Source organism: Struthio camelus, chromosome 2 (genome assembly GCF_040807025.1).
Source record: "Struthio camelus isolate bStrCam1 chromosome 2, bStrCam1.hap1, whole genome shotgun sequence".
Lineage (NCBI taxonomy): Eukaryota > Metazoa > Chordata > Aves > Struthioniformes > Struthionidae > Struthio > Struthio camelus.
Genome location: NC_090943.1, coordinates 144,454,378 through 144,476,955, shown reverse-complemented (window position 1 = coordinate 144,476,955; position 22,578 = coordinate 144,454,378). Strand labels below are relative to the sequence as shown.

At 41.2% G+C, this 22,578-nt stretch overlaps 1 long non-coding RNA gene across 2 annotated transcripts in view; it reads right to left on the bottom strand.

The window, feature by feature from the left end:
* Positions 1-548: 548 nt before the first annotated feature.
* The window catches only part of LOC104148944 (uncharacterized), a 39,826-nt gene continuing 17,796 nt past the window's right edge, over positions 549-22,578 (bottom strand). The window contains exons 2-3 of one of the 2 annotated variants that reach the window (XR_695233.2): positions 8,272-8,361; positions 549-3,577 (exon numbers count right to left, since the gene is read on the bottom strand). This is a non-coding gene — a long non-coding RNA (uncharacterized lncRNA). The remainder of the gene's footprint in view (positions 3,578-8,271; positions 8,362-22,578) is intronic. The other variant, XR_695232.2, reaches the window with a different exon arrangement.

Here is a 22,578-nt window from a genome sequence, read left to right as displayed (position 1 = left end):
GCTACTACGTCCAAGATGATGAGCCTCTTTGTTTAACAGATGCATTTCATTTCATTTTCTGCATTAGCTTCAAAAGTCATTTAAGAACTGTATGCAAACTAAGAGGTAAGTTGCAGTCATAACATTTGTAAGGGAGAGAAGAAAAAATAAAGTATGAAAATACCTCAGCGGTATTTGTAACCTGGAAAGGGATAAGAGAACAGTCCCCATCATTTTGAATGAAAGTAGAGTGAAATACAGACCAAGGTCTGTATGCCATCTATCTCCCTCTAGAAGCCAGCATGGTCAATGAGATAAATGATGACAGATACTGAAAAGGACATGCAGAGCTTAATTATATAAGCTGCAGAGGTCAAGTAAGTTATGGACTACCAAGAACAAATGTCAGTGTACAGACCTGTGATGTCCCTTACTAAGAAGCTAAACTACAGTGGTAGACAAAGGACATAGGAGATAGGAGTATTTTGGATGGCTTTTTATAGTTATTTTATTATTTTTCATATTAATATAGAAATAGAAAAAGATACAAATAATTCTGAGCAGCAACAAAGGACTAAGGATACTATCTAGCATCCAGATAGTGTAAGGAACAGTAGTTTAAAAACTACAAAATTCAAGCTGTCTTAAAAACATGATAGTGCAATTCTAGACAGAGGTCTTCAGCAAACTGGAACAGACAGAGATAACTTTAGAAGTAATGAATTTCCCTAATCAGTAGCAGGATGTAAGTCAGTCTACAAAGGCCATCATGGTCACAGTCTGACCCCTGAAAGAAACAATGGGATCAACACAACAGAACATTGGCTCAAAAATTGCATTAAGTGGCTTAAATATGATCTTTTTCTACAGATTCTGTTGCCATCATGCCTAGATCCTGACCTATGTTTTTATTTACTGAGGAGGTTTGTGTCATCGCAAGGACACAAAACAACATTCTTAGGGATAACAGAGAAATTCTGAATTCAGTTTCACAAAAGCAATTTATGAACCAAAAGAGAAAGTCAGGGTTTTAATCAGGATTTCTTTTTAGAAGGTGTAAGTTTTTAGTATTGTTACATGGATGTGTTAATGTATACCTTTGTCTAGAATTCGCTATAAACGGTCAAATTACCCTAGAAAAATTGATACTGAGAAAATTTTTGTTTGAAAATCAGTTTTTGTGAGAATATCAGTATAGACCTGCTTTGTTCATATATTGGAGAAAAATTACTGATTTTTTTAAAGCCATGGGAGACATACAGATCATACATACAAGGACAGTTAGCTGGGTCTCAGAGTGGTAGCTGGGTCTCTGTGCCCAGAGCCAGGGAAGTCCTTTGCTTGATTGACCTACACAAAATGTCTCAGAGAGAAGTGTCCCTAAGAGAAGAATGTGTAAATATATATAAACACAACTGCACATATATAATATGATTCACTGTGGGGGAAGAAAAGTAATAATCAAGATGCAAGACCTACATTATGTACATAAGCTTGCTGCCTGGCTTCCTTCTATTCATTTTGTAATAAATACTGTAATGGCTTCATAAAAATACTAAAGAGCTTAACTTGTGAGATTCATTTCATAGATTTACAGATGTATAATATATTTTTTTCCTATAATGAATAAAATCTTGTTACAGAAAGAAAGCATGCCATAGTTTATTTTTTGAATTTCTGGACAAACTCATAATATACAGATGCTGTCAGTGTGTTTTTAACTGCAATAGACATGAAAAACTGAGCAGACACTGACTATGTATTCAAAAAAGAAAGTATACGGCAGAAGAACATGCATCTCCAAAAGTATTATTTTTAAAAAGTGGCTTGTTCACCGCCTCAGGACTTTGCCCCTTCTCTCCACATCCTTTCAGCTGCTTGGCAGAAGGCATGAGGAGATTTTCAATGCTAACTAAACAGCAGCCTCTAGTGGAATATGAACAATATATGCTCATTTTATTAACTGCAGTTGTCCAGTGTCTGCAGCAGCTGTGTTGTTAGTCTCGTTAGGAGAAAAAAGGAATTAAATCTATTACAGCCACTTTCCTAAGTTTGCTTTCTGGAAAGACATATTAAAATCCACTGCTGAACAAGTACTCCATGATCGAAATTGTAAGAAGCACTAAAATGATTGTTACTGCTTGCTGAATTTTGCAGCTTTAAAAAGAAAATGGAGACAATGAGAATGCTTACTGACCAATTCAGATTCTTCAGTAAGAGACTCATCTAAATCAGGCGAGGCCTGAAAGTCTCATGAGTTTGCCTAAAACCAGCATTCTGTCCCTGACCAAGTAAGTCATTTCAGCATCTTACTAGCTTCACTGTTATGGATAATAACTTCTATTACTTCAGCATTCCCCACCCAATATTAGACTCATAGTGAGTCTAATATTAGATACATACTGAGAGACAGATCATGCTCCATAAAGCAAAAAGCAAAAGCAAAAACGTGGAGAAAGGGATACAAGGAAGTGAAGAAAGTGAGATGACTTGCTGAAGAATATAGCATAGGAAATCAGCTGCCAATTTGCAAACAGAATTTGTCTCATGTCTCAGATTAGTGGCCTTTATTAATGCCAAATATGTACATCCATATTCAGCAGTGTTTGAACAGATAAACAACAGGACATGTTCTTCCAGAAATCAAAGACAATATGAAACTATATTTTCTCTTTCCACACAGCTTGTCTTTGTCCAGCCAAATTCAAAGTCTGTTCTCCTGGGTATGTGTAGATCTCTGGATCCCATGTGTTTGATACTTTACTTTCTTCATTTGCCCTGTTTTGAAGTATTCAGATAAGTGAATAGTGTACATGTTGAAACAACCCAAGGTGCTGGAGTGGTTATTCAGAAGTACATCTTGGAATTAGATACTTCAGGTAACAGAGCACACTCTACAGCATACCAACACCACCAGTCTCAGCAGAAATTGTGTGGACTGACCACCTCTGGATCGAGCCCTAGAGACATGTTTTACAAACATGCTAGACTGATACTGTCATCTGTGTTAGAATAGCAACAAGCTGCGCTTGAGTCAGGAGCAGGGTTACATCATCCTGGAGATTGAACAGCCTTTCAGTAAGCACGACTTTTGTCCTTAAGACTTTAGTCAAATTGAAATCAAAGTGTGAATAACGTGTGAGACTAACACCAGAGACACAGATTGTAGAATAAGAAACAAAATAGTAGCAACCCCACAGTTTAATTGAATTACCCTAACAAGTAGACTTACATCTGTCTGGATCTAGAACCAGACCGCAAATAAAGTTTCATCCCAGCTGACAATTCTCACTTGTCATATCTCCTGAACCAGTGTGAGGAATCCTCTATTTGTTACCATCGTCTTGGAAAAAAACTTCAAAGTACCAGCACAGTTCCCAGCCACAGGGGCAAAGGGTGTGAAATGCGTGCTAGCCCCACAAAACCATACTTTAGAAGATGTCAGTGAAACTCAGTACAAACTAAAAGTGTGGCCTAACATAGGCTCTTATAAAACTACATGTCTTCAGGTGCCTGATGTCTACTTTGTCCATCACAGGCTGGCTGGTAGTAAACTTGTTCTGCTTCCTGTAGTTCTGCCAAGTCATTCCTGATGCTGCTGTAAAACATATAGATTGAAACATATATATTGACTAGTGACGTGTCAAGTAAAACATTTTTATTTAATGGTTTTCCATTTCATTTTCCAGTTTTGTTTCTATGGTAAAGGCTGAATTTACTGAACAGAACTCTGAAAATTCCTAAATACGTACAAAAAAAGCTCGAAGTTCAAATTCCTGAAGCTGAAGAGCTTCAGCCAAATTTTAGCAACAGTATTTCAGATATTTAATCTGCCCAAGGAATTATTCCAGAGCTATCTTCCTTATGACCCTCATTTTTCCCCTGGACTGTTAAAGTTCAATAATGACCAGTTTTTAATAGTTTCTGCTCATAAGTTTTGATATATTTATTCAACACCATGAAAGAGCTGCTCATCATTCAGTTTTGTTAGTGTTTCATAGCTCTAATCTTGACCTAGTTTATGAATATTTTATTTATCAACAGCCGGCTAGTCAAACAGCCTAATCTCAGAGGAATGTGAAACATCAGCTCAGTCTAAAAGGATGCAGTTTCTGCAGGGAATAAATCCCACCTCCCACATTTTTGTTTTTGTGGGCAAATCCCTCCCTCCTACCAGGTCATTTCCTTGACAGTTTTTCTCTCTTTCCTGCATTTGTACATTTTGCCAGCTGCAGGTACTTACAATTTGTCTTTCTGTTCTCCTACAACCTACAACCTATGCACACCAATCTTGCAGCATTATTATGAAGTCTCCATTAAGGGATGACTCATTTCTCAGCTGTGATTGAAAATGCTTTGCTAGCTGGGACTTTACACTTTTCTCATCTTTCAATAAAAATAATCTAGGAAAAGAGATAATCTGTAGCATCAAGGAAAAAAAGAAGAGCAACACAAACCCTAAGAGCAAACTGAGCACACAGTCATAGTCTCAGAAACAGCCACAAGTAACGTTGTAAACTTGTTACACCAAACTTCCTGGTGCTTTATTGCACTTCTAATTTAGAGAACAACAGACAGAAATATTAAACCCGTAATGGCAACATCTGACAAGATCCTCCAGCCGAAAGATAAAGAAAAAAGAGACAAAAAAACCCGTCAAAGAGCCACAGAAAGGTTTTCTTCCATTGAGTTTCGAAGCATAACATTAAGTTTCACAGTTGCATATAGACAGAAATTAGCAATTTATGTACCCTACCCCTATCTATACCTTTACAAGAAGCTCTGAGGGGGAGATTCCCAGGAAAATCTAAAACCACTTAGCAGAAGCTGACTGCTTTCAAGCTACCCATGCTACTTTTATACAATTCCAGAGTAATGCTGCACAGTACAGGCAATGCCAGCAAAAACCAACATCAAATGAGAGCAAACACAGACTTCCACCTCAGGAGAAGTTATTTCAAGAACAAACATAACGGGCTTTAAACAAAGCAAATTGACTCAGAAAGGCTGTGAGAAGCAACATACTCTCCGTGGAGTATCCCAGCGGCCTGCCCCCGAGAGCTACAAAGCCCTGCAGACTCTGAGGATCTCAGGTTGCTGCTTAGAGACCCCCGTCAGGCTCGTCCCCAGTTGCCCTCTGCTGCTTCAGCACAGAAAAATCTCCAGAAAAGCTACTATGGCTGCTACTAATTCCTGCAAGGGAAGAGAGCCTGGCGTGAAAAGGGCATATCTGTGGGGCACGAGTGGAAAAAAGAAAAAGACCCTTAGTAGCTCTAACTTCTCACTGCCCTTTTTTTGACTTTCGGCTCACCACGTACCAGAGAGACCTCAGAGCAGGTACTGCCTCCCTCTGCCTGCTACATATTTACAGATTGAATTTACTTTTTTATTTCCTCCTCATGTGCTCAAAGTCCACCTTCTGCTTAGCTTTTTGTCTGTACTGCTCCCCCAGCTGTTGTCATCACTGAAACTCATCAACATATACTTCCATCTCCCTTTGAGACTATTCATAAAGATGCAAAGAAACATAAATTCACATTTACCCCCTAAATATATTAGAGATTTGACTACTTTGTGGCATACATTTACAGCTGGACTCATACAAGAGGCTTTGAAAAAGTCAAATTCTGTGAATATCCAGTTTTTAAATACATTATATTCAGATGAGCTTATATTCTTGTTGTTTTCATTTTGTCAGGAAATGCTAACAAATGTGTTTGCTGATATTATTTATAGGATAGTAAATCTTACGTGCAACAACATAAAATTCGTTCTAATGAGCAGCAATCCATCACTGATCTGTATGTTCAGTCAAAACAAAAATAAATATCTCAGACTGCAAATACCAAATTCTTAATATGTCCTGGAGAAGTACAATTTGAAGACTAAATTATTCACAACATTTCCACTTACTTCATATAAAATAAGTGTTTTTGGCAAATCTATGACTCATTTTTGGTTAATTTTTAAATGGGAAAATGTGAAATTTGTCATACATGGGATTCTTCCTATTTATTTCAAATAGTAACCTTTCAATTTTAATCAATTTAGGATCTTGAGAGAAAGTTTCCTAATGTCTTTCATTTCAATTAGTTTCAAGAAGTTTTTAGTGCATTCCAGATTGGTTTACGCTGGTATGATTTCACTGCAGTCAGTGGAGCTACAATGATTTACCCTCAATGAAGGTCCAGCCTGCATCAAGGTGTTGAAATTGAGGAGATGCATCATGGTAGAAAGTAGTTACAGCTGGAGGGAGGCACCTGAGCTGCTGGGAGGGAGTTCCCCTGGGGCATGAGAGCTCTGGCAGGGAATTCACGCAGGTATTTCCACCACGCCCTCGGACAGCTGCTCCTCTGCACGCCTACTGAAGGTTAATGGTTTTACAGTGTATTCCAGAGGTATGGTATGGACGTGATAGAGCAGAAATCCACACACCCACTCTCCCACTCTCCCTCTCTCCCTCTCTCTTTTTTTTGGGGGGAGTGGAAATCTGTTCCCCCTTGTTTTAGCTTAATCAAGTGTGAGCATCTGAGGATTGTAGAACTGGAATCTGGATTTCTTTGCTCTCCATCTCTTCAGCAAACACAGCAAGGTCTTGAACTTTGCTTGCTACTGTAATATATACAGCATATGCTAACATGTAATTTCATCTTATCAGGTACTTATCCAGTGAAGGAACTTTTATCTTCATACAAACCTTTTTAGAAAATCTTTGCTATCTCCACCAATTAATGGAATTAGAAAGAAAAAAGCAGAAAACAAAAGCAAATAGAGAAAGGAAGAAATGAAATCCAGGAAGAAAATAAAAGAGGAAAAGGAGACAATTAATAAACATAATTAAGTAGGACTTGAAGATGTTAATGAATATAGTGGCACAGTGGTCAGGAGTGAAAGATATAGCATTCTATGGAGAATGTCAGCTTTTATGATTAAAGTCTCCTAGAAAAGTATTTGTCATTAGATGTCTGCCCTTGCTCCCACCTTACATCATTTTTTCTTATCCTAATAGCCCTCAACCATCCTGCCATTCAGTTTGCTGTGAGTTTTTTCCCCCGTTCTTTTCAGTTCTGCCCCCTCCCAGCCATATCTCCGCTTGTGGTACCCTGCCTATGGCCCAACGGCAGGAGCAGGCTGGCCACTTTGCTACTCACAGGTGGTAAGAAGGAGAGCAAGAGGGCTACTCTAACACTCTCCCCACTTTCCCACCTTTGTAAAAACAGACCTCTAACGGAGGAGCAACGAATTTTGTCTGCTCTCGCAGTTGCCTGCGTTGGCTGCACCTTTTGAAGAGGCAAACACGTGGGCAAAGCCATCAGGTAAAGAACATTTCCCATCACACGTGATACTGGAAAATTACGTGCATCCTTTAAATCTATATCCAGCAGCCACTGCAGCCTATCACACAAGCTCTGTGCCTGCCTTGGAATTCATGATTAATAATAATGATTTCTCCTTAAGGAGTGTCTAGAGATTGAAACCTCTTTGTACTATACAGAGAAGTGTTCCCCACCCCACCAATCTAAACACACAAAATAATAAGGGCACAGAGAGGCACTGACAGCTGGGGTGATTTGCTCCAAGTCCCAGCACAGGTCAACAGCAGTGGCAAAAGCAGAATTTAGTTCTCCTGCAGTCCCATATCTATTTACGGAGGTTGTCCCTCAATAAAATAAATGATTTACAACTCTGCATATTGCTAAGCCATTACAGCTTTGGGCTTTTACTCTGAATCATAAAAGCACCTCTGAGAATTGAATCGATTCCATTAAATGACATATCATAGGATGTTTTCTGTGCCAGCTCTCTCTTCTCCCCCACACTCAGCCCCACACCTCTGCAAACGACTCATTGATTTCCAACATAAGGGAGGGGAAAAGAATGAGAACAGAATAGTAATATCACATATTTATACCCTGATTACTAATGCAGACCTTAGATTTATCTTTTGCATGGTGTTTGGCTTCTAGCAAAGTTAGTGAGTGTGTTGATGTGGGGGGAAATCAGATTAACTGCACGGATCAATGGGTCATACACAGAAACACTTTTGCATGCAGCCTAAATAAAGATCTGTTACAGCATACCATATAATCCATGTTCAGAGAGATGAAACTCTCTCTCTCAAAAAAAGCTAGTATTTGAACCAAAATCTCAGTATGAATAAATCTCAATAGCTTCTGCTTGAACTGACAGCAAAGATCTAGTGAATTTCCTGGAAAAATGACAGTCTACTACTCTGGAGTTGCCAGAACATGAGGATGTTTCCTGTATTGACTGATGCCATAAAATACTCACCCCAAACCAACCCAAGGGTACTCCTTCCAAGAACACAATGCTTATGACTTCAGTGGAAATGAGAGATAAGGAGAAGATCCTTCAGGCAGCCTGGAAAGAGAGAAGCATTAAATTCCAAGGGCAAACGATAACAATTTCTCCAGACTTAAACCAAAAGATTCAAGAAAGAAAGAAAGAATTGGTAGAACTTTAAAAAGCCTTTGTAGATTTTAAACTGAAGCCTGGCAACTGGGAGTTCTCCATGAAAATAAAGATTACCTATTGTGGGATGCAGATTCAGTGAAACAGTTTTTAACAGATATCAGCTGTGTTATGTTCCCAGGCCCTTCACATGGATTAATTTCTTGTGTTTTGCTAGCAGAACCCAGGTAATGAGTCCCAGCAAGGTAAGTTGTGTACAGAGGGAGCTCATGGGAGATCTAAGCCCTATACCAGCTCTACTCCGTCATGGGGACTGAGACTGATGGTACAGCTGCCAAAGCAGAGTGTGTGGTAAAAGTGCTGATTTAAGACAGTTTTCAAGCAACGTCCACCACAGTGGCTAAGAGGAGCACAGTTCAGAGCTGCTTCCCTTGCTGTCTCCCTTGGAAGAGCCGAGGTGGCATTGCCACAGCCTCTTCTTGGAAACAAGTACCAAATATTTTGGAAAATGAAGAAAAGTAGCCTCCCTTCTGGGCAGCCTCTCAGGAATTCCTGATACAGAGGAGAGAGTCAGAGCCATGGAAGGTTACTACTGCCACTATTTCACAATGATGTTCAGATTCTTCTAAGAAGGCTCTGGTCAGTCTTCTATTTCATTTCTTGGCTTTGTCAGTGTCTTCTGTCTCTGTCTTTTGAATAAACAATGTCTGGTTTAAATATAGCTATAGTTCAACTTCTGACTATTCATAGCAGTAGATAAGTAAAGCTTCCCTTGGGGAACAAAGAGCACACAGGGAGAGCTGACCAGTCAAAAGCTGAGACCGCAGCTTTTGTGGCTAAGCCCCAGATAGTTTTAAATTGGCACCATGGATGGCAGGGCAGGCTTGTTCTCTGGTTTTGTCCTGAGTTCAGGATAGATTTTGTTTCCATTTGTCTATACTTGTGCTTGTACTATGTTGGTCTTGTGTGGTAGCACACCACCTAAGGACAACGTAAATATATCCTTGATGATGTCAAGTTACCAGACAATGACTGGTTGGAGGAGACTGAGCAAAAGATTACAGGCTTCCTAAAAGTACCACAGTTTTTTTATCTGCATGGCCAGCCCAAGTAAAGTTCATGAAACCCTTATCAGATACTGCTAGCATGCCCAAGAAAGAGAGCACCCAAAGAGCTATGAGGTAGCAATGCGTTACCCTGAATGGGAGGTAGTCACTAAATCCGTATATACTTTGAAAAGTGGACCACACCACTCTTGAGATGTAATTATTTAAAAGAAGAATGAAATTTCAGCAGAAAACAAACATCATTACTGCCAACAATGCTGTCATGAAAACCCTCCAAGTATGCTTCACATGAAAGTTTAAGCTAGGCAGCCTGCTTGATGGTCAAATACTGAGAATACTGGTGAATCAATTTGTAACTGTAAATCTTGTCAGTTTTTACAGCTTATTCTTCACCAGCAAATCCCTGGCCATCATGCCAAAAGCCATGAGATCATATTGCTTCTGCCAACCCTTTCTTGAATAAAACCTTTACAAATGAGAACCACACAATTTAAATGTCCAGAGTTAGTCTGTGTCTTTCAAAATACAATCTCTGCCACTGTATGGATCCCTTCATTTCTGTGACTTTTGGTTTTCCTAAAGAATTAATGCTTGATATAATAGGGCCTAGTTTACACCTCAAGAACTGAAGAAATTTTTGCACATTGTTAAAAATTGACATGTTTTATCTGTACCCTGCCATCAGAGTACTAATGGGAATCCAAATGTTTTCAGAACTTTTTAAACTGCCACACAAACTGTCAAGAGAGATACAATATCTTTAAATCAGAAAATAGCTTCTTTCCTGCTATCTTATCAAACAGCACCACATAGTTCTACAAAATGTATCCCTGCCGAACTACTAATGGGAAGATGTTTACATATTAGACTGGAAGCTATGAGACCTGATTTGGGTAATCATACAAAATGAGAGAAGGGAGGTGTGGTGCAGATGAAATTCCAGGACTGGTCTTTCAGGAAAGAAATTTGAATATAAGGACCTACTAAAAGCATCAGGAGCAAAGATAACAAGGCCTTATTATGAAGAGTGGAATAGATGCAGTGACCAGTGAGAAGGTGATTATTTCGTTGGTGCACAGGAAATTACGAGAAATCTGTTAATACTCATTTTATTTGTTAATTTGCCATTTTCTCATAGAATCACAGAATCGTTTAGGTTGGAAGGGACCTCTGGAGATCATCTAGTCCAACCTCCCTGCTCCAGCAGGGTCACCTAGAGCATATTGCCCAGGATCACATCCAGACGGGTTTTGAATATCTCCAGCGAAGGAGACTCCACCACCTCTCTGGGCAACCTGTTCCAATGCTCTGTCACCCTCACAGTGAAGAAGTTTTTTCTCAGGTCCAGATGGAACTTGCTGTGGTTCAGTTTCTGCCCGTTGCCCCTTGTCCTGTTGCTGGGCACCACGGAGAAGAGGCTGGCCTCATCCTCTTGACACTCCCCCTTCAGATACTTGTACACGTTGATGAGATCCCCTCTCAATCTTCTCTTCTCCAGGCTGAACAGGCCCAGCTCTCGCAGCCTCTCTTCATAGGAGAGATGCTCCAGGCCCCTCATCATCTTGGTAGCCCTCCGCTGGACTCTCTCCAGGAGTGCCATGTCTCTCTTGTACTGGGGAGCCCAGAACTGGACACAGTACTCCAGGTGAGGCCTCCCCAGGGCTGAGTAGAGGGGCAGGATCACTTCCCTCCACCTGCTGGCAACACTCTGCCTAATGCACCCCCAGGAGACCATTGGCCTTCTTGGCCACAAGGGCACACTGCTGGCTCATGTTTAACTTGTTATCCACCAGCACTCCCAGGTCCCTCTCTGCAGAGCTACTTTCCAGCAGGTCAACCCCCAGCCTGTACTGGTGCATGGGATTATTCCTGCCTAGGTGCAGGACCTTGCACTTGCCTTTGTTGAACTTCATGAGGTTCCTCTCCGCCCACCTCTCCAGCCTGTCCAGGTCCCTCTGAAGGGCAGCACAGTCTTCTGGTGTGTCAGCCTCTCCTCCCAGTTTCGTATCATCAGCAAACTCGCTGAGGGTGCACTCTGTCCCTTCCTCCAGGTCATTGATGAATATATTGAACAAGACTGGACCCAGGACTGACCCCTGGGGGACACCGCTAGCTACAGACCTCCAACTAGACTCTGCGCTGTTCACCACAACCCTCTGAGCTCGGCCATCCAGCCAGTTCTCCATCCACCTCACTCTCCACTCATCCAGCCCACACTTCCTGAGTTTCCCTGTGAGGATGTGATGGGAGACAGTGTCAGAAGCCTTGCTGAAGTCCAGGGAGACAACATCCACTGCTCTACCCTCCTCTACCCAGCCAGTCATTCCCTCCGAGAAGGCTATCGGATTGGTCAAGCATGATTTCCCTTAGGTGAATCCATGCTGACTACTGCTGATCACCTTCTTGTCCTCCACATGCTTAGTGAGGACCTCCAGGATGAGCTGTTCCATCCCCTTTCCAGGGATGGAGGTGAGGCTGACAGGCCTGTAGTTTCCTGGCTCCTCCTTCTTGTCCTTTTGGAAGACTGGGGTGACATTGGCTTTCTTCCAGTCCTCAGGCACCTCTCCTGTTCTCCAGGACCTTTCCAAGAGGATGGAGAGTGGCCTGGCGATAACATCCGTCAGCTCCCTCAGCACTCGTGGGTGCATCCCATCGGGGCCCATGGATGTATGGATGTCAAGTTTGGACAAAAGATCTCTAACCTGATCCTCCTCAACCAAGGGAGAGTCTTCCTTTCTCCAGCCTTCCTCTCTTGTCTCCAAGGTCTGGAATTCCTGAAGACTGGCCTTAGCAGTGAAGACTGAAGCAAAGGCAGCATTCAATAACTCTGCCTTCTCTGTATCCTTTGTCACCAGGGCACCCACCCCATTCAGCAGCGGGACCACGTTTTCCCTAGTCTTCCTTTTGCTCTTGATGTATTTGAAGAAGGCCTTCTTGTTGTCCTTGACATCCCTTGCCAGATTTAATTCCAACTGGGCCTTAGCCTTCCTTGTCGCATTCCTGCACGCTCTGACAACGTCCCTGTATTCCTCCCAAGTGGCCTGTCCCCTTTTCCACGTTCTGTACACTTCCTTCTTCTGCTGGAGTTTTGCCAGGAGTTCCTTGCTCATCCATGCAGGTCTCCTGCCCACTTTGCTGGACTTCTTCCTCAGAGGGATGCACCCGTCTTGAGCCTGGAGGAAGTGATGCTTGAATATGAACCAGCTTCCTTGGACCCCTCTTCCTTCTAGGGCCCTACCCCATGAGATTCCCCTAAGTAGGTCCCTGAAGAGGCCAAAGTTAGCTCTCCTCAAGTCCAGCGTTGCAATCCTACTCGTTGCCCTGCTCCCTCCTCATAGGATCCTGAACTCCACCATCTCATGGTCACTGCAGCCAAGGCTGCCCCCATCCTTCACATCTCCAACTAGACCTTCTTTGTTCGTTAGTACAAGGTCTAGCATTGCACCTCTCCTCGTTGGCGTCTCCACCACCTGGGTCAAGAAATTATCATCAATCCTCTGCAGGAACCTCTTTGACTGTGCCTAGCTGTGCTGTCTTGCCAGCAGATGTCAGGGTGGTTGAAGTCTCCCATGAGAACCAGGGCCTGTGAACGTGAGGCTACTTCCAGCTGTGTGTAGAAGGCCTCATCGATGACTTCCTCCTGGTCAGGTGGCCTGTAGTAAACCCCCACAACAGTGTCACCCATGTTACCCTGCCCTTTAATCCTTACCCATAGGCTCTCAACTTGCTCTTCATCCACCCCGAGGCAGAGCTCCATACATTCCAGTTGCTCCTTCACATAAAGAGCAACTCCACCACCTCGCCTTCCTGGCCTGTCTTTCCTAAAAAGCACGTAGCCATCCATGACAGCATCCCAGTCATGTGAACTATCCCACCATGTTTCTGTAACTGCAATGAGATCATGGCCCTGCGACCGCACACAGATCTCTAACTCTTCCTGTTTATTCCCCATGCTGCGTGCATTGGTATACAGGCATTTCAGAGAGCCAGTCAAGCATGCAAGCTTCCCAGGAGAGGTGCAAGAGAAGCCTCCATAGCCACGTTGCATGCTGTCTCCCCTGGCTGTATGCACCCGCTGGAGGCATCCTGACTTGAGCGGTGTTTTACTGACTCTCCTGCTACTATACCACTCCCCTTCCCCCATCTTGCCTAGTTTAAAGCCCTCCGTACCAGGCTGGCCAATCTGTTGGCAAAGACGCGCGTGCCCCGCTTGGTAAGGTGGATCCCATCGCTCCCCATCAGCTGTTGATCTTCAAACAGGGTCCCATGGTCATAGAAACCAAAGCCCTGTTGCCAACACCAGCGTTGCAGCCAGCTGTTAACTTGGAAAACTCGTCTACTCCTCCTCCCATCCTTTCCCCTCACAGGCAAGATTGAGGAGAAAACGACCTGGGCTCCCAGACCCTTCACCACCATTCCCAGAGCTCTGAAGTCCTGTTTGATGGTTTCCAGTTTGCCTTTCGTGTCGTTAGCGCCCACATGGAAGATCAGCAGAGGGTAGTAGTCCGATGCATGGACAAGCCTTGGCAGTCTTTCCATGACATCTCTTATTGGAGCCCCTGGCAGGCAGCAAACCTCTCTGGACAAGAGGTCAGGTCGGCAGACAGGTGCCTCTGTCCCCTGCAGCAGGGAGTCACCCACAACAATCACTCATCTTTTATGTTGAACAAAATATGTAAGTGCAGACAAAGGAAGCTAAAGATTTGTGAACCAAAGGAAGCACGTTATACATACATGTATATAAAACATAGTACTTTACGCGAAGAGAGCCCTATGAAAAAAGTCATCAGATTTTGCTTAAAAATAAAATAAATTAAAAAGTTTTTGGCTATTTACACTTCTAGGATATATAGAATATACATACATGTGAACTGTATGATTTTCCAGTTAACCTTTAAAAGGTGCAATTGATTCTTATTTTGAGAAAGGAGTAATATTATTAATAATAGGCAAAAGTACCTCGTTGATCCTCACTCCTTGGTGCTTTAGCAGTATCATATGTGAAGAAAGACATTACTCTGTCCCATGAAATGTATTGGCTACACTGGATGGAAGGGCCCTTACCACCTCTCACATTCTTTTGTCTCCTGTGTTTCTTTCACTTAAGCTATCAGGTACTCATCCTCTTTCTCACCCTCCATATCTTGGTTCAGTTTTGACATGGCTGATTCTCACCTCCATCCACCCTGTGACTGCCAACTGCTGCTGCCTTCTTTTACTTTTTGGTGAAGGTATCTTCCTTCTTTCTTCTCTGCTGCCCCTAGTTGTGGGAGGTTTCTACAATAGCTCCATAAAATATGCTCCTTAACCTCCATCCTTAAAACTCCTTTTCCTTGGTGTCTACAAACAGGTCTGAAGCTGTTTAGATGACTAGTGTGCAGATATCTTTGTCCGTCATATGCATTATTCTTTCCAATCTGTCTATACCCATCTTGTCATTTAGATGTTAAGGCATGTGGGACATGCTCCTACTAATTCTCTCGTGCTTGTACAGCTCCTGGCATATGCCTCTGACTAGAGCTGGGAGGCACTATGTTAATCGTCTGTATAGTGCTGCAGAAGTAGATGGGCTTGGTGCATAAGAAGGCTCACTCTTGATCTGAAAGCTTAAATATAGAAAGATGGAGCATTTTAGCCCTGCCTTACAGAATATCCACTTGGATTTATGAGCCAGCTCAGAGAGTTGTGTTGACTAGCTGAGTTCAGCATGGCAGTAATGCGCTTAGTTACAGTCCTACACTTAAAAAATTGATTCCACTTTCAGAAATATTACTGATTCTAGTGGCATTCCCCACTGTAAATATAAGGAATATTGCAAAAACGTGGGAATCATGAAAACCAGGGTCAGCTTTCTAACTGTGCACAAGTGGTCTAGTTCACATGAAGAGAAGGAGCACAAGCCCCAGGTATTGGCAGGCTCATTTCATCCAGACTGCTTTAATGGAGGGACGCCTCAGAAGAAGAGATTTGCATACATATTTTTATATACTTGTCACAGACTTGTCGGAGATGCTATAAAAAATAGCCTTTCTCAGCAGCTCGATCTTTTGGTGATTTGTTCTTAGGTGCAGCCAGCATTTCTCTAACTCTGTTCCTAGTCATACTGAGCTGATTTCGGCCAGGGCAGAGGAGACATCTAGCACCTTACATCCGAGTGAGGCTTGCAGCCATCAGTGCACCACGCGCCCAAAGAGCCCTCCATATAGGACCAGCAAATGGTGGTATAACAACCCTGAAAGCCTTGCACAGATAAATAAGCCTTTGCAGGTACCTACACTGCAGGCAGGAGGCACGGGCCAGCACTTCCAGGCACAATATGAGCTCGCACTGAGCTTACGTGGCAGAGGTAAGGGCGGCCCTTCCCCGCGTACCACTGTTGTAAAGCCTGTGCTGCTGCTTCTTCCCTGCATTGCTCCTGAAGCTGGCTAGCTGAAAGAAGCTAGCTAAGATGGACTGCCACAGACAGACTGTGAAAGTCTTTTAAAATCTCATCCTATTTTCAGCCCAGACTGCAGAAAGAATAGAAGGGCAGAACAATAGCAAGAGGAAAAGCAATGTTCTGCCCCCTCAACTTTAAGTAATCCTTTTAAAGATCTTTAGTGTGCATGATCAGCTTGGATTAAATGTTTCTTTTAGTTACTTGCTACTGTTTTTTATTTTCCATTGTAAGGAACACCATTTGACCATTGCACCCTTCATGAGTCTGGTTACTTCTATGGGAGGGGGATGTAGCAATCCTTAGTGGTAGTGACAGACTGCAGGACTGTCTCAAATCACAGTACCTGCTACCTTGAGCACATAGCACATTTATATGACCTTGCCTTTTATGGCAAAAATTCAAATCAATATGTACATATGCCATGACACCACCATCAACAAAAAGCAATTAACAACAATTCAGTTGGACTTACAAGGGACTCTTACCTGCAGTATATCCTAATTAAACATGACACTAAATGTTGTTTGCTACTAAAGAGAAGTTAGGGAAAAACACATATGTTAGTTCTATCATTTACTGTACTCCTTAAGCACTCATAAGCAGTGGTGGGGAGAGCAGTATAAGAACATGAATAGAATAGAATAGGACAGAGTAGAAACAAAGTGAATCGTGAAGACAAGTGAGCAAAACCAAGCAGTGCCATAAAATGAATCCATTTTCATGTCATGGCGCATCATAAAACGAAGAGACCTAAAACCTCAAGGAAAGAAATCTTCCATTTTTTAAATTTAAAATAGTAGTTTTAAAAAGGTTCTGTTAATCTCCACGTGGACGCTAGATGGGGATCTTGAGTCAGCCATGTAAGATACTACCCTTTATTTTTCTTTATTTTAATCTGTTTTATCGTGGGCAGAGTACATGCGATGCAAGTTTACTCTTCAGGCATTTATATTTTTACTAGGGTTTTTCGGGGGGATGGGTAATCTACAGCAAGTAAATATTTACTTTTAAACACACAAGTTTAATTAAGGTGACACCGCACGCGTTACGAAAGAGAAGGGAATGCGTTTGGAGCTGTAGAGAACGCGCTCGTCTTGATACTAGTTATTTGTTTAATTCCAATGGCACATTGCAATTGTTTTCTCACTTTTCAGTGCAGGATGCAGTTTGCGCTGACAATTGTCTTGCTGCCGCGTAACACAGATTATGACAAGGGAAAAGACGACGGAGTTGTTCACTTGCAGCACTGCTAATGACCCCAGCATTGTTATTTCCATAAATGGGATCTTTGTGTGCTAACTAAACCTGAGCTATACAGCTGCAAAAGCCGCTGTCTTTCGATCTTCCCCAAATCTCTGCATGACTTGTACTCGTGATAATAAATTAATCCCTCTTGTTAACGTGTTGTTGTTTGTTTAATAAGTACCTCTTTCTTTCAGGGTACATCAAGCTCAGCCATAAAATGTGAAACATAATTTGAGCCATTGTCTTAAATAGTTCCTTTCTTTATGGATTCTTTTTTTCTCCCTTCAGTAAACTAGGCTTTTGTCAATCACTTTACAGCATGGCACCTAATGTACTGACCTCAAGCCTTCGGACACTGTTACCGACTGCCCTCTGCTAAAATGAGTTTGACAGTCTCAGCTCATTTCAGAGGGGACACAACAGTCCACATCATAAAACATGCAGTTTGGGATTATTGCCAGTCGCCGCCCAGAAGATACCCAGAAACGAATTAGTGAAGGGACTGAATTACTTCTCTCTGCATCTGTAGGGACAGGGTAGCTCCAAGGTGAGATGGGATCATTCCTCAGGCAGTAGAAAGAAGAGACAGCAAAAAAAACTGTGGCGGACCTGGTACACTCAGTTTCTTATGCCATTAATATTTGAACAACCTCTACATGTGCCATGGAGGAGTAATACATGCTGCAGAGAAACAAGCTGAAAGCTAGACAAAAATCAGCTATTTTAAAAGGATCAATTTTGAGAACGTATTATAAATAAACAATTGTTTCCCAATAAGGGGAATGATTTTATTTGATGGCACACAGCACTTCTTCTGCGGAGCAGATTGCTCTGTCAGAGCAAAGGGAAAAATAATATATTAAAGACATGAGATGCATGAAAAATGTCATTAAATAAGTCTTTACTAGCCTTGAAATGGGGATGGTTTGCATAATTGATTAATCATAAGGGGACATTTTTGGTCACAGAAATTATCATTAGTAGAGCTCTAAAGTTAAATAATCTTTATACTAATAAAAAATGCCATTTTTCCCTCAGATCTTTCCAAGATCTCCTCTTTCTTTCAGGCTCTCTGACTTTTACAGACCTTAATAATTGAATGATATTTAACTGGTAGTGTGGGTGATGAAACCATTGCCGGCAAATTGATCCACACAGCGCTCTGCAAGAGCAGAAGCACATGCGGGCCCAATCCTGCAAGCTCGTCCCCGCAGCCTGCTCAGCCCAGGCGCAAGCCTCCGCCTGCCTCCCTCCGCACTCAGGATCTGGGCTTTACTGTGCAAACTCCATGCAATAAAAACAATTTAAATCTCATTCTCTCAAAAGAAAAATATAACTATGCCAATTAATATTTTTGTGCAGCCTTTTTCATTCTGGCGTTAAAAGGCAACTCTCCTGGTTGTTCCAAAAATTATGCTGATAGATAATTTTACCTTCTTGTGAAACTGTGTGCGTAACAAACACATACACACACTTTGTAAGACAGTTCACAGTCCTTTAGGGTGAATGTCACTTCATCGAATTCAGAGATACAGTAATATATATTTTGTTTTAATGCCAGGAATTTAATTCGTAAGGGAAACAGCTTCAGACACACAGATCTCAGTCGGTCTGTAGTAACAAGGATTTTCTTTAGTCTGCTGTCTTTAAGGCTATTTTATTTTGCTGAATAAAACGGGGATTGCCTGAGGCAGGAATGGGTTAACCAAGGATTGCCATACCTGATTTCATTCATGAAAAATAAATGGAGTATGGGTCCTAGCCTATTTCAACACAATGAAGTGGCCATCTTCTCTACTTCTCATTACTGTAAATCCTTCAGAAGGTACAAACAGTCAGAAATCAAGTCCATGACGAAAGGAACGCTGCAGATATTTGGTGTAATACAAAAGACTTTCTCATTTGATGCTTTGCTATGGCCAGTTTAATTTGGTTTATTTAACCAGAAAATGACCCTTAAATTGAGACATATAGTACCTTCTTATCACAAACGTCCTTCTCATGAGATCTCTAATCAAATGTTGCAGTACACACTGCAGACAGGAAAAGCTGGTCAAAAGCTCATTTATTACTCCGTTTTTTATAATGCAAAAATAGGAAAATATTCTTCTACCTTGGAAACTTACTGTAACTGCTTCCAAACAGGAGCATAAAATTAGGATAAAATTAATTCCAGTCTATAAAACTTCCCGATTTGTGTGTATTTGTATAGAGAGAACGTAATATGCACATAAAAACAAGCTTAATATGCGCCTATGCTTATATCTATAGTGAAAATTATTACATAGAATTGAATATTGATACATATGCAAAAATGCATTTTATGAATATTCAAAGAACAATGCAACATATGCATATTTAAGAGATAATTGCAATGCATTCAGATATTATTTTTGTTGTACAAATTCAGATTTCTTTTGTGCATACTTATAATACTGCTTTGCAATGTGAAGAACTGTTTTCTAAATCTGTAGTTACAACTGGCCAAAATCAAAGGTGAGTTTGAGGGGGGCATTGAAACAAACGGGATTTTCTGCTCAGTTTCTTACCAGTTGTCTTTAGTGGAGTGGAACCAGAGCAATGGAGAGATTTACACCTTTTGAGATTCCATGGGGCAAATTTATTTACTCCTTTTGCTATAAAGAACAGAAATTATAATCGCTGAAGCTTCTTAATACCATAACCAGTACTTAAAAAGTCCTTACAGTCTCCTCCAAATTTGCTTCTATTTCATCTATATTTTATTAGTCCAATTTCTCAGCCTGATATATAGAAAAATATATCTATCTATCTAATATCTTGCAATGTATTCCATTATCTTGTAGGTAAGTGTATTATGGTTCTATGTATGTTTGAAAAGATCTCTTCCATAAACAGGGATCTGCAGCTTTGTCACACTGCTTTTGCTTATTCTCTCAAGCCATAATGATGGCTGCGCTGAAGTTCATCTGCTTCTGTTTCCTGTGCTTTGGTACCCTATTTTTCTGTATGAACCTGCATCGGCCGTTCACTAGTATCACATGTTTGTGAGAACAGGAATACATGACAGTGCTCCACCATGCTCAGCCAGTGTGATGTAGTTTTTTTTTCGTATTTTGCGTTTGAAGGTTTGTAGTGATTTAGTCTCCAGACCTGCAGGTGAGATTTGCTAATGTGGTATGACAGCATTAGAGGTGCAGAGGGGGGAACAAAATCTTAGGTGCCCCTCCCTTCTGAACCTACCTGCCAGGGTTTTTCAAGAGTAATCATAACAGCTCATTGAATGCTGTGATTGTTTTGAGTAAGTTGCTCACCAAATGCATCCTTTCTCCCCATATCATCTCTCATTTGTGGGCTTCACTTCAGAAAAGCTGCCTTACTATTCTTGGATGCATACTTTAACTGTGACAAGCCTAAGCGTTTTTCTGAATTTGATGGGAATATTCTGAGGAAATAAATAATTTGTTAATATTTACTATTATATACATAATGTAATGACATTTTTAAAAATCAAATATTTACAAACACAGCAGTCATTTTTGTCCAGTCCTGATAGAAACTATAGTTCAGCTGGTGTTAGTGGGAATGCTTTCTCCTCAAAATGTGAGGTTATCGTTGGCTCAACCCCTGTAGAGCTGGTTGGATGGCAATGACTTTCAATCACAAAAAAAAAAGGTTGCCTTCAGACTAGTGACCTAGATAAGATGAGATCTGTATGCCATCCCCCTAAACTACCTAGTCATGTACGGCACTTTATCACCTTTCATACTGCAGTGTGTTATAATATGCTGCTAGATAATATAGCACAAGATACTGCAGCTCAATGTGTTATTCCCATATTTATTATGTTTTGTATCTACATGCCTCTATGAAAGAGATGTCTAGCCTGGTGATTTTGGTGCAAATTGTAAGAAAAAAGAATATAATAAAAGGGCAACTTCTCTTGAGGAAGTAGGACTCAACCTTCAAGAAAACAAAATTTCCCTCTTCAGCATGTGGTGCTCCATATGGTCAGACAGGAGTGACTCCCATGTAGCTCGTCATGCATATTCACCTAATGCATATTAAATGTACATTCATTCAATCAGCTGTTAATTCAGGGGGGAAGAGATATCTCTGCCTGGAAACCCTGGTGCTGTCCACAGCCTACTAGGTTAACCTAGTCCTATGAAAGCCCACGTTATTTCTGGCACAATGCTGTTCAATATAGATACTTTTCACGGAAAATCTTTTTCCAGTATTGTGCACTTGCCACTATCCCCTCTCTTGTCATAGTTGAATGCTGACATAAATCTTTTTCTAATAAAATGAACTATTCAAATTATTTCTTTACCGAGTGATGTCTGAAACAGATGTATTTTAATCTGCTGGGCATAGAAAATGAAATTTACATGTCAGTGAGGTCTTCCTGGTTAATAAATGTTTTAAAAGAGAAAGCAGGAAGCTAAATGTACGTAAAACAGCACTGGTTTGCATAGGGTGTTTTTAGCAGAAAATACCACATTCTACTACCAAACAATATCTTATTTATGAGGCAAAAAGTATACATATCTTGTGATTGCAAATATCATTCCCATAACAATATAATATAAAACAAAGGAAAGAATACTGATTTACCCAGTAATACTTCCCTGATGGTACTCCCAGTAATATTTCTTCTTTTCATGTGGGAACAGCATCTGCACAAAGCATTTTTTTTTTATTATCTCTGTATATGTAACTTGGAACTCATTATATTTTCCATTATTTTAGCTATTTATATGGCACCAATTTTAGTACGTTACTGCAGCTTTCTCTTATTCTGAGAGGGCCAGATCCAAAGCCCCCTGAAATCAGTGGAGGGACTCTATTAGCTGACGTTGGCTTGCGGTCAGGGGACTAAGGTTAGGACAGTGAAGGCTTCAGTGTCCCCAGTACATTTAAATAGGTTTCTAAATAATCAAGAACCTCTGAAAAATACTGGATATGTTGCTGAAATTTTAAGTTTCTCATCACAACAATATTACTCATTTTGTAGTAAGCAGGAAAAGAGCGTACCTACTAAAAATAAAGCTTTAAACCTGACTTACTTTACTTCCTGAACCGTTGCCAAATTCGATAAAGGTGTAACAGCAGAGTTTGACTAAATTGCTTGTATGGAAAGCCCACAAATACCTGCAAAAGGAAGGTTGCTTCACACTGCAGTCATACGATCGTATTTTTTCAACCAGCCCCTTCTCCCAGTCCCTTCCTCCCTCCCTCTTTCCTCTCCCTCCCTAGCTGCTCTCCTCAGCAATGAGTACCCAATGGGATCATGCCTAGAAAATAAAATGGTAGCTCAGATGACCTGCATTGTAACTTAAACATGACAATGCTTTGAGAGATACTCTTTTCATTGCAGCCAATGGACTGCAAGTACTGAAATTCTGTTCTGAACAACCTCTTCACAGTTAAAAA